The following is a 12275-nucleotide window of genomic DNA, read 5'->3' on the forward strand; positions in this document are numbered from 1 at the left end:
TTGGACTGGTTTTCCCCGCCTGTGGTATTGCCTTGACCACTGCTGTTCTGTGTGAGTGTGCAGATGTGCAGAGGCCCCAAAAAGCCCACAGGGCGGTTAGCTGTGCTCCATCCAGTTAGCTGGACAGTATCAAGCCACGCTTAAAGGGCCACTTCAGCACAAAAACAATGCCGATTTATTTTGCACATAAACTCACACACATCTAAAAGGTGAGAGTAAATTTATTTGAATATGGCCATTGGGTGCCTTGATATGCCCCTATGATTGGGTGTCCCATCATAGGGGACATTGAATCCTTGTGTTGTGTTAATTACAGCTCAATGAAATGATGATAAGGTAGCAGACAACGTATTGCTATTTTATAATCTAAATCATTTCATGGTGCTAAAATGAACACAACACAAGGATTCAATGTCCCTGATGATATCACTGGCGGTACTCTAAATAACTGCCAAACTAAAAGAATGTGTACAAAACTGTTTACAGTTGTTGGATGTGTGCGAGATTATGTGCAAAATAAATCAGCATTGTTTTTTGGTGAAGTGCCACTGAAACCCTCCCATCAGCTGCTGTGTTTTAGACAATACATTTGGGCTGTATGTCTGCTTGGGAAGAAAGGGACTTTGGCAAGGATCTTTCTTCTTTTATACTTGTGATAAGACCAGAAAGTGAATTCTGTGTTTTCATAGTGCATGAGGCTGCGTTCAGATTCCCGACAGGATATTTAAAACCCCCTCCCGTCCAGTTATAATTTCACCTGAGCATGGCCAGGCTATAATAACCTATGTAACAGTTAGTAGCTAACCAATTGTGACTAGGTCCATCCATCAGCCTCCATCTCTCACGGGCATTTTCTACTGTTCTCATAGTGCAACACAGCTGTTGTATAAACGAGCAGCATGGCTAACGTCTTGGGCTGACAGTGAAACCCAAAATAAAAACAGCACGAGCATTCTTCAACTTAATCAAGGTGGGATTTCATTTAGCACCTGGTGCTGCTGCTGCTGAAGCTTGGGGACACTGTTATGAACGTGTAACTTTAAACAAATGGCAACTTGACCAAATAGTTGCCTTTTGTTTAAAGTTACACGTTCACAACGTCAACAGGCCACCTAACTAGGCTAACACTGTTACTGGAGCTACTCAGTGATGTTGCACGTTGCGGGTCGCCCACTTACCGGCGTAGTTTTCGTAGTGGGTTTCACGCGAGCAAATATCTGTATCGTCTGTTTCACCATTTTTTCTAATGAAATGGGAATTCTACTCGAACTTCTTCTTACTCGAACGAACCTTTACATACAGGTACGTTTGTTAGCAAGAATAACACTTGCTGTCGTTAGCATCCAAACCCTCTGCCCCACACACTCCCTCCTGCTCTGGGTTTGTTGTAGGCCGTTGCCTGGTGAGGAGTCACGTGATCTAGAGTGGGTGGTGGGGCTGTTTGTGCTCATCACTTTTGGATCTCTCCTAAAATGACCAATAACATCTGATTTCCTATATTACCAGTTACCACTGTACCTAAACTATGCTGATATGTCTATCTATACTACTATTCATTCAAGACTGTAGCACCCAAGTTCAACACTATTTGACAAACAATGTTACTTGGCTGCCAGAGTTGTACCCTTCCGGCTGACTTGTGATTGATTGATTGATTGATTGATTGATTGATTGATTGATTGATTGATTGATTGAAAAGTTTATTAACAGATTGCAGAATGGGTACAGTACAGTACAGCTCAATACATACAATTGTTAAGGAGATGCAGACCAGAGAAAGACTTTCGTCTTGTTTACATCAGGGTCCCCCATTTTCAATTCATCATAACATATGACATACACAACATACAGATAGACAGTACTGCTACATCTACTGTACACTGTACATTGGAATACTGACAAAGCCATACTTGGTCATTTACTGTACAACTGGGTTAGGACATTTGTAGGGGCCAGTTTCGAATTGCAGTCTCCAGTAGGTGTTTTTTGAGAGTGTTTTTGAAGGTGGGTAGTGATTCACATTCCTTTACAGCTTTGGGTAGGGCGTTCCACATTGATGTGGCATAATTGCGAAACGTGTTTAGTCCCTTGTTTGAGCCGAATCTGGGTTTAACATGATTTGTGGAGCTCCCTCTGGTGTTGTGATTGTGGTATTCACTGACCTTTGGGAAGTATTTTGACATGTACATGGGTACCTTGGTCGTGATTTGTGGAGCTCCCTCTGGTGTTGTGATTGTGGTATTCACTGACCTTTGGGAAGTATTTTGACATGTACATGGGTACCTTGGTCGTGTAGTGTATCTTGTAGACCAGGCCCATTGCAAGTTGCTGTACTCTGTCGTCTACTCTAAGCCATCCTAGGTTGTCAAAGTGGGCAGGGGTGAGATGGGTTCTAGGAGTCAAGTCAAGCAGTAGTCTGACTAGTTTGTTTTGAGATGTTTGTAATTTGTTTTTTAAGTGCCTTTGAGGTGCTTTGGTACCATGAGGTGCAAGCATAGTCGTAGTACCCTTGAATGAGTGCTCCTGCCAGAGTCTTCAGGGTATTCTTGTTTACCAGAGAGGAGATCCGGTACAAGAATTGAGTTCGTTGGTTGACTTTTTTTTATTACATTGGATGCCATTTTGTCACAGGAAAGATTAGCCTCTAGGATGGAACCCAGGTAGGTAATTTCATCTTTCCTTGTGACAATATTGTCACCCACTGTAACTGAGAAGCCGTCGGTCTTGCTGAGTTTGTTATTTGAACCGAAGAGAATGGACTCTGTTTTGCCCATGTGTAATGATAGTTTGTTGTCGGCGAGCCATATGCAGATTTTGCCTAGTTCCGTGCTGAGGGCTTTTTCAACCTGTAACTTGTTCTTGTCAGAGACAAGCAGGGCTGAGTCGTCCGCAAACAGGACCAAGTTGCAGTCACAAGCTGATGACATGTAATTTGCATAAATTAGGAATAGTAGCGGTCCTGAACAGAACTTGTAAGTCGCTTTGGATAAAGCGTCAGCTAAATGACTGCATTTCCATTCAGAAATGTCTTATAGACTGCTCAGAAAACCACGTGAAAGACATGCAGCCAAATGATCACTGACCAGTCCACCAGAGCTCCACATTAATTGATTTAATCTGAAAGATCAAGCTCTCATTTTACAATGACGTTGAGAAGTACAGCACATATGATAAAAAAAAAAAAAAATCTAACCCCGACTAACCTTAATGTCATGCACTTGTCCTAATAAACTAACCTACACTGTAACACGCAACACTTTGATGAACATTGTTACTCAGCTGATAGTTATACCCTTCTTGCTGTCTTGTCGCACAGAACTTGTAAGTCGCTTTGGATAAAAGCGTCAGCTAAATGACTAAATGTAAATGTAAATGTAAACATATAAAACTATAGAAAGAGAAAAGTCAATCAATTAAACAATTGTAATGAATTAAAACAACTACAGACTGGGGTGAAATAGTTGGCTATTATAGATTTAAACTGACCAATGGATACTAAGTAAGTATTGAGTTTTAAAGTGCATTGCAAAACATTCCATCTGTTGGGGGCACAGAAGCTAAAAGCAGATTTTCCTAATTCAGTGCAAACTCTAGGGAATAAGCCATTCACCAGAGCAAGTATGATAAGGTCCAATGTTCCAGTCCAGTAATGAAGTAATGTAGGGTGAAAGATCATCAAGATTGGCTTTATACAGAAATAGATGCCAATGCAAGTCACGTCTCTCTGCCAGAGAGGACCACCCAACCTTACCATAGATACAATGATGGGTAACATAACTGTCACCGGTGATGAACCTAAGGGCAGAATAATGTACAGAATCCAAAGGCTTTAGAGTAGAAGCAGCAGCATGTCTATGAGTTACGTCTCCATAATACAAAACAAATAGGAACATAGGTTTTGTTTCTGTATAAAAAGAAATGCCAATCTTCTGGCGCAGTTTACTTGCAAGGTTATCTACATGGCATTTCATTTCTCATCAAGCAAGATGCCAAGCTATGTATATTCTTTAACTCTCTCAATAATAGACCAATTCACAGTTTAACTTGGTGTTTAGTCCCTTGTTTGAGCTCAAACAAGGGACTAAACATGTTTCACAATTATGCCACAACAATGTGGAACGCCCTATCCACAGCCGTAAAATAATGTGAATCCCTACCCACCTTCAAAACCGCCCTCAAAGAGCACCTACAGGAGGCTGCAATTCGAAATTGGCCCCCATAAATGTCCAAACCCCACCCCCCACCCACCCACTCATCAACCCCCTCCTAATGTACAGTTTCCTCCCCCTTGAATGTATATATTTCCTGTTAGGATCTCTGTTAAACAGTACTGTATATTTGTATATCTTGTATGTAATAAATGTAACAGTACTGTATATATATGTCATGTATGTCATAAATGTCATGATAAATATCTGTATGTTGTGTATGTCATGAATGTCATTATGAATTGAAAATGGGGGACCCTGATGGAAACAAGACGAAAGTCTTTCTCTGGTCTGCATCCCTTATTGAGTCATACTGTATTGTACCCATTCTGCAATCTGTTAATAAAAATGTCAATCAATCAATCTATCAGTCAAGTTTAAGATTAATAACATTCATAGAGAAACAATGAATGCTGATAATACATTAATTTACATACCGGCAACATACCGGTAGAAGGTGCCTCACACAAAACAGATTTAAGATTCAAAACAGGCCATACGAGCATACAAGTTAAAAACGGCTAATTGGCTAAACCAAAACATGTGTGTGTGTGTGTGTGTGTGTGTGTGTGTGTGTGTGTGTGTGTGTGTGTGTGTGTGTGTGTGTGTGTGTGTGTGTGTGTGTGTGTGTGTGTGTGTGTGTGTGTGTGTGTGTGTGTGTGTGTGTGTGTGTGTGTGTGTGTGTGTGTGTGTGTGTGTGTGTGTGCTCGCGTGTGTGTGTGCTCGCGTGTGTGTGTGTGTGTGTGTGTGTGTGTGTTGTGTGTGTTCTTTGAAAGAATGGATTAGACAGGCTCACAGCCATTCCACAGTGCTTTCACCTCACGTTCTTCCTCGCTGACCACGTTTTAAATGCGTTATATTTGGAACAAAAGTTCGCCACAGGTTCAGTGACTCATTCCGTGAGTATATTGACAGAAGTGCATAGAACACAGGCACCACAGGCGCCCACACACGCTAGGTCAACAGTGCTTGCTCATAATATAAATGACTGAAACCAACCAAACTGCCATACAGTATTTATTTGACTGTAACAGGTTGGAATTCTAAAGAGAAGGAAATGGACCCTGATGGAGTAAACATGCTTAGACTGACATATTTCTTTATCAGTACATTAACATTGTTGGCTTGTTGGCAAAGCATTTATTTAGCTTCTTTTCCACAACTGCTGAGATAATGGGCCTTTGTTTTATAGGTACTTCAGAGAAATAAATGGCACACCATAAAAAAAAAGATTTACAGTAGCCTGGGCCTTAATAGAAGCAGAATCAGAGACACTTTCTTCGACTGTGTATGATATGGTTTATATGTACTAAACAGGGATTTGTACAACATATCATTTTACCATGCATGCTGTGTACACGGTACGAGAACAGTATAGGAGCTCACAGGAAAGTGCCAGACATTTTATTGACAGTCACAGTATACTTTATGCATCATTAAACATAAATATTTAATGTATATTTTAGCAGCATGGCATAGGCTGTGGGTGCGGGTCATTGCTCCAACAACCAAAATGACTGGGTATTTACGAGAGGCAGGTAATTAATTGCCAAGACAGTGTGATCTCCCAGGCTTTGAGACCAGAGATTTATTAGACCCAAAGGCTATTTCCATGCAGAATATGGTCACTTTCAAATAGTCATTTTATATGATTATATTATGGTGTCCATGCCCTCCAAACATCCATTTAATGTATGCCCTGCCCTGACCCAAGTTTATGATGCATGACTTATAATTGCTATAGAGATACAATAATTCTGCTGGATCTCTAATCAAATATTTAGCCTATACATGGTATGTTTAGTGGTTTGCAAAGGATGTGGTATAAAACCAAGTGCTTGATACCGAGTTGTAACTTTTACTTGTGTGTGGTGAAATTGGGCTAAAAGGATCCGTGCACAAATATATACTGTACTGCGTGGAATGCAACATGCTCTTGTAAGGTCACCAGTCTATGTTAAATTTTCTGTCTTCATCTTCTAACACATTCATTGGTTTTGGTGTACTGTAATACAGAAATAAAAATAAATCATAATAATAAATAGTATGAAATGTACATGGGATCTGTCTTGGTGACCAAAGCAAGGTGGAAAAGCAAGTCAACAATTTACAGTACAAGAGTACATGAGCTTCCCTGCATACAAGACATCTACAACAGTTGGTGCATTAGCAAGGTCCGGAAGATCATAAAAGACCCCAGCCACCTCAACAACAGCTTGTTCCAACTGCATGCTGCCTTCCGGGAGGCGTTACCGCAGCCTCAGAGCCAGGTCCAGCAGGCTCAAGGACTCGTACTTTCACCAAGCCATCAGACTCATGAACACTACTTAGTCATTCAGATTTTATTGTATATATTTATGTATTCGTTTTCAACTGACAGTATACAGTATGTATCACTCCATGTGTACATTTAGTGGGATTTCTAGTTCTTCACTGATCCAGCAAAAATGTGCTACTGGTATGTCTGTCTGCCATCACTGGTCCACTAGCATCCTCCCACCCACCAACAGAACAGCCTCTGCAGGGATGTAGTGGATGGTAAACCCACTTAATCATTTGACCTACCTTTCATGAGTTCAACCCACACAATGACAACAGACACAAAGGATAAGTTTAACAGATTCCATAGAAATCGATAGTTTATTAGCAACAATGCAACAGCCTGATGCAGGCGGCTTGGGGAGGATGCACATGGAGCCGCGCGCTCCTGGGCAGGTGCGCTCAGTGGGGATTGGATGAGGGAAGGGAAAGGAAAGGGGACCTTTCACAAGAGCCCTCATCTCTAACTCTAACTGTTAGAGTATGCTCTGAAAGGGGGACGAGACTGTTAGCATACAACGACATTTTGTGAAACACCTTCTAAAGCAGATGTAAATTATAATTTCGTAGTATAGTAGAATGATGTAACTTTTTTGTTCTCTGTGATTTTTTTTTTTAATATACGAGTTATTTGCCTTATTGCTGACTGGAGTCAATCATTTACCCACCTTTGTATTTACCACTACACCACTGACCCCAGCAGAAAGATACAGTAGCATTATTCTCCAGCTACTTATTGGGAACTGTGGGTTTGTTGTTTCTCGTTTGATTCCTCATTTTGGCAACTAGCTATTTTTGGCAATGTCATTCTATTGTTGTTATAAATCTATCTGATAAGAGCATCTGCTAAATGCATAAAATTTAAATGTTTTTGTGGAAACTTTTCAATAGTAGCACAATGAAAGGAGTTACATTATGGAAAGGTAACACAGCTTATACATAAGGGGATGTAAAATATACCCTACAATAAAAATGATAAATACACTCTTATGTCTCAAGGAACACAAATCCATTTCTCAACTGGTTTATGCTGAACATATGTCTTGTTGTTTTATTATGGACTATGTCTGGGTCAACCCCCCTGCCCCCTCCCCAACCCCATCTCCTGTTTCAGTGTGTGTGTGTGTGTGTGTGTGTGTGTGTGTGTGTGTGTGTGGGTGTGTGTGTGTGTGTGTGCGTGTGTGTGTGTCATGCTGTCTCTGGTATTTCACCTGAACCCTGGATGCCTCCCTAATAATAGCTGCTTAGGAAGCCTATATACCTCCATGTTATGTTACCAGGAATGATATGTGTGTGTGTGTGTGTGTGTGTGTGTGTGTGTGTGTGTGTGTGTGTGTGTGTGTGTGTGTGTGTGTGTGTGTGTGTGTTTGTGTATGTGTCTGTCTGTCTGTGTGTGTGTGTGTGTGTGTGTGTACACGTGTTTCTTTATTTGTTTGATTGCACATGATGTGTGTATGATTGTGTGTGTGTGTGTTTGTTTGCCCGTGTGTGTGCATGTGCGCGTACGTCATGGTATTCATGGTATATTAAGCGCCTTGGGTTTCCTGAAAGGCGCTATACAAATCCAAGAAATTATTATTATTATGGTGTGTGTGAGTTTTAATTTGTTTGCTCCGATGCCATTGTCAGTTGCTCATTCCATTCCCCATTTTCTATGGAATTTTATATAGTGTATAGTGTATAGTGTGTGTGTGTGTGTGTGTGTGCACGTGCGCGTGTGTGTGTGCACATGCCTGTTCTTTTGATTGATTGAAAACTGTATTAACAGATTGCAGAATGGGTACAGTACAGCTCAATACTAACAACTGCTAAGAGGATGCAGACCAGAAAAAGACTTTCGTCTTGTTTACATAAGGGTTCTCCGTTTTCAATTCATCAAGACATTTATGACATACAAGACATACAAATATACGGTACAATTAATGTGCATCGTCCCTGCAAATAAATAAATGAATTGAGACTGAAACTGTAACTGAACATACAACGTTTGACCTTCCATTATGCCCTCAAAACTAGCCAAGATATCCCAGCAGAAAGCTTTGTGCTGCAGGGTCCACCGCTACTCCACGTGTCCCCTCGTACCTCCTGGGCCTTGTTTAGAAAGCAAACGTTTTCAGCACTTATCAAATTAGGGGGGCAGGGGGGATGCCATGCATAACGTATTAGCTCAGCAGTCGACTTGCACAGGGGTGAACGTTCACATGGGTAGAGGAATCACACAGGGAGGGCGCAGGATTCAATAGGACGCGTTTGGTTCTTTATGGCACAAAATGCTACCCTGCATTCTTTTGGCTTGACTTGTGTTCTTAGGACCCTTGGTGTTATGCAACGGTTAGAGTGGTGTGGTTTGGTGTGGGGGTGGTGGTTGGTTCCAAGGGAATGCAGTGCAACACTGTGGAGGACCACTCCTGACACGACAAGGGCCAGTGGTGGAAGAAGTACACAGTTCCTTTACTTAAGTAAAAGTAGATAAGTATTTGCTATTGAATGTACTAAGTATCTAAAGTAAAAGTATGCATTCTACATGATGTTTGTGTAAACCAGTGCTTGACCTCTAGAGGTGATGTGGTATGTGGTCCAGTTATACATTTGACCATGTTTTCTATGCAAAATCTTTTTCTTCAAAGTAACTAGTAAATGATGGGAGTAAAAAGTACATTATTTCCATTGAAATGTAGTGGAGTAAAAGTATAAAGTTCCCTAAAATGAAAGGTACAAGTAGCTCGAAATTGTACTTAAGTACAGTACTTGAGTAAAAATACTTAGTTAATGCTAAGTTCTCATGCTTAAAGTTTTGCAATCTTTGAATTTAGGCCTGTGGGTGAAATTACATTTGAATAATTTGAATCAGAAGTGACTGCCAATTAAATATTTCTGAGGAATTATCACCCAATGGGTAACTGTATTAAAGGGGAACTATCTTATAAATGGCCTTTTCCAGTGTTTAGCATTGTTTCCTAGCTATCTGGACTTATATTAATATGATCTATGTCTCTAATTCTCATATTGGCGCATTCTTCCAATTCTCCTCTCACAATATTCACCCTCACTGAACTGAGTCATCTGAAAATTTGCTGATTTGTGATGTCAGAGAGACACCGCTGCATGATAATGTTCAGGCGAGGCAGTGGTTTACCATTGTGGTTGGAGCCCAGCCTCAAAACGGCTTAAGATCTTGAGGTAGAAAAATGCTGTTTTTGAGGACTTGATTAGAAATACAAAACAATGAATTAAAAAAAAATTTAAATTACAGAGGTGTTCCATAAACTCACAGGAATTGTGTAAAAGTGCCCAAATAGTGAAAGAAATAGTAAAATAGTTCCCCTTTAAATATGGCCGCAAACCATGTCCTAATCTACTCCACAACGCACACATCTGCTTTTGCTGTTAGCTAGCATTAGTGCTAACATTAGCTACCAAACAGTAGAGCTAATGTCAGCTACCAAAAGTTACAGCTACTCTTAGCTACTACATCAAAGAACAAGTTTAGCAGAAATGAATTGTCAATATGTTAGGTTTCATTTGCATATTTTACTGTAGGCTAATTCAGCAAGGTATAACACCGCCCCTTGGTTTAAAGGCAGAATCTGTAATGCCATCAAACAGAGACCTCTAGGCAAAAGAGCCCCACTTGGTGTTGCACTTTTTAGTTTTGGTCTGATGTGTGTGTGTAAGCCCTGCCCAACGTGTAGACAACTAGAAAATAAATGTGTGACTACCGCCTGGTGGACATGTTCGCTCTACTGGGCGCATCTTTTCTTTTTCCCCCTCCATTTTCCTCAGATTTTCTCCCATCCCAATGTTAGTCGTTATGCCAATTCCCAATCCCCCTTCCTGGTCGCTGCGCACTTACCCCCCACAGTCGGTCTGGGAGAGTGGAGGCTATCACGTGCTTCCTCCGACACACGTCCAGCCAATCAACCGCTTTTTTTTCACCTGGCAGTGCGGATTCTCATTGAGAGGGCGTAGCATGTGGAAGGATCACACTATCCCACTCAAGTCCTATCCGCGCTTAGCAGGCGCCCCGACCGAACTGTAGGAGTCGCTGTTTACAGCGACCCGGACCCACCCCGCCAGCTTCTCCCACCCTCTAATACTGCCAATTGTATTAGTGTGAACGGCCAGCCAAGCTGGTGACAACCCCGGAGCTGTGAGCTGGATTCGAACAGGTGACGAACGCAATCTCCGTTACGCCACCTGACCGCCCTGGGCGCATCTTTCTAGTATTTTATTGTAACTTATTATAGTGTGAATTTCTCCAGACCTCTCTTGGCAGAGCCTCAGACAAATCCCATACATAAGACCAACATTTATTTGTTTGACAATGTGCAGTGCAGTACCAAGAGGGGCTCTTTTGTCTTCAGGTTGCTGACAGCATTACAGATTCCAAGTGATTTGAATTAGAAGCAGAACCAGACGGGTCTATTTTCTACAATTACACACCATATTTAAATCTGCACCCTTGACACACACCAAAAAGCATCAGCAGTAAACACCAGCTTGAGACGGGATGGCCTTGTTTTGAAGCCGTGAAAATTCGTTCTCTTTTTTTTTGGCCTACGTGTTTGTCTTCAGCTAAGCTCTGACATAGCTGTGGTTTCTCCCCGGCGGAGGCAAACCATCCCTTCGAACTGAGGGAAATAGACGCACGGAAACAAGCTTAAAACCCGGATACCAGAACCATTTTCGTTTTGACCAAAACAATGCATGAATCAGAATCGGAATCAGAAAGGTCTTTATTGCCAAGTAGTTTTCACATACAAGGAATTTGCTTTGGTAATTTTCGGTGCGACATTAACGGACAAATAATACAATAAAGAGGTGGAGTAAAATAAATTGAAATATGAACTATGTTAAGCACAATAGAATAGAATAGAATTATGAAATAAAATAAAATATAGGCCATGTCATGGTTCCTACCTGGCTACCTAGCGAGAGGTCTAGAGTGGCGTTTATGATCACCCAGCTCACTGGGCAGGCTCGAGACTGAGGCACGGCTGAGTGGGAGAAGCAGTCAGCTGTCTGATCCTCTGTGGCAGCTTTTTCCGAGGGTCTTCGGAGAGTTTTTGACCATGTTACCCCTGGACGGGAGGCTACTCTGGGACTGTTTAACCTGTGTCAAGGAAGCCAGCGAGTGACGGATTATTCAATCGAGTTTCGGACACTCGAAGCAGCGTCTGGAATCCCGCCTCTCTGACTGATGCCTTCTACAACAGGCTTTCTGATGACATCAAGGATGAGCTGGCGGCTTGGGATCCCCCAGCTAATTTGGACTCTCTCATCGCGACGGCCATCCGTATTGACGGGCGCCTCCGGGATGTGAGATGTGAGATGTGAGAGGGCAGTTACCAGTGGTCCTTGGCGCTCCCCGCATATTCCAGCGTCACCGCCCACTTTGCAGTTTTCTCTTTCCACCGGCTCTTCTTGTGATACACCAGAGCCCATGCAATTAGGCCAAGCCTGTCTGACAGCGGAGGAGAGGACTCGCCGTTTCAACTAAGACTCTGGCTTGTACTGTGGTCAGACTGGTCACTTTATATCCACCTGTCCGTTGTGCCCAGAAAAAGACCAGGCTCGTCCGTAGTCAGAGAGGTGTGTACGAGACCCCTACTGTCCTCGGATCAGTGCTACGCTGTTGTGTCAAAATCAGTCCTATGTGTTTTCGGCCTTAATCGACTCCGGAGCCGACGAGAGCTTTATCGACGTCGAGGTGGCCAGGTCCTTGGGGTTGAAGTTAGATCCACTCAA

General features: G+C 42.1%; 1 protein-coding gene across 1 annotated transcript in view; it reads right to left on the reverse strand.

Annotated features, from left to right (window-relative positions):
• Positions 1-12275, reverse strand: part of kif6 (kinesin family member 6) — a gene marked incomplete at both ends in the record, with an annotated part of 159310 nt that overhangs the window by 103361 nt on the left and 43674 nt on the right. The gene's annotated exons all lie outside the window — the stretch shown is intronic.

The sequence above is a fragment of the Notolepis coatsorum genome (assembly GCF_963971535.1).
Source record: "Notolepis coatsorum genome assembly, chromosome: 3".
NCBI classification, from domain to species: domain Eukaryota; kingdom Metazoa; phylum Chordata; class Actinopteri; order Aulopiformes; family Paralepididae; genus Notolepis; species Notolepis coatsorum.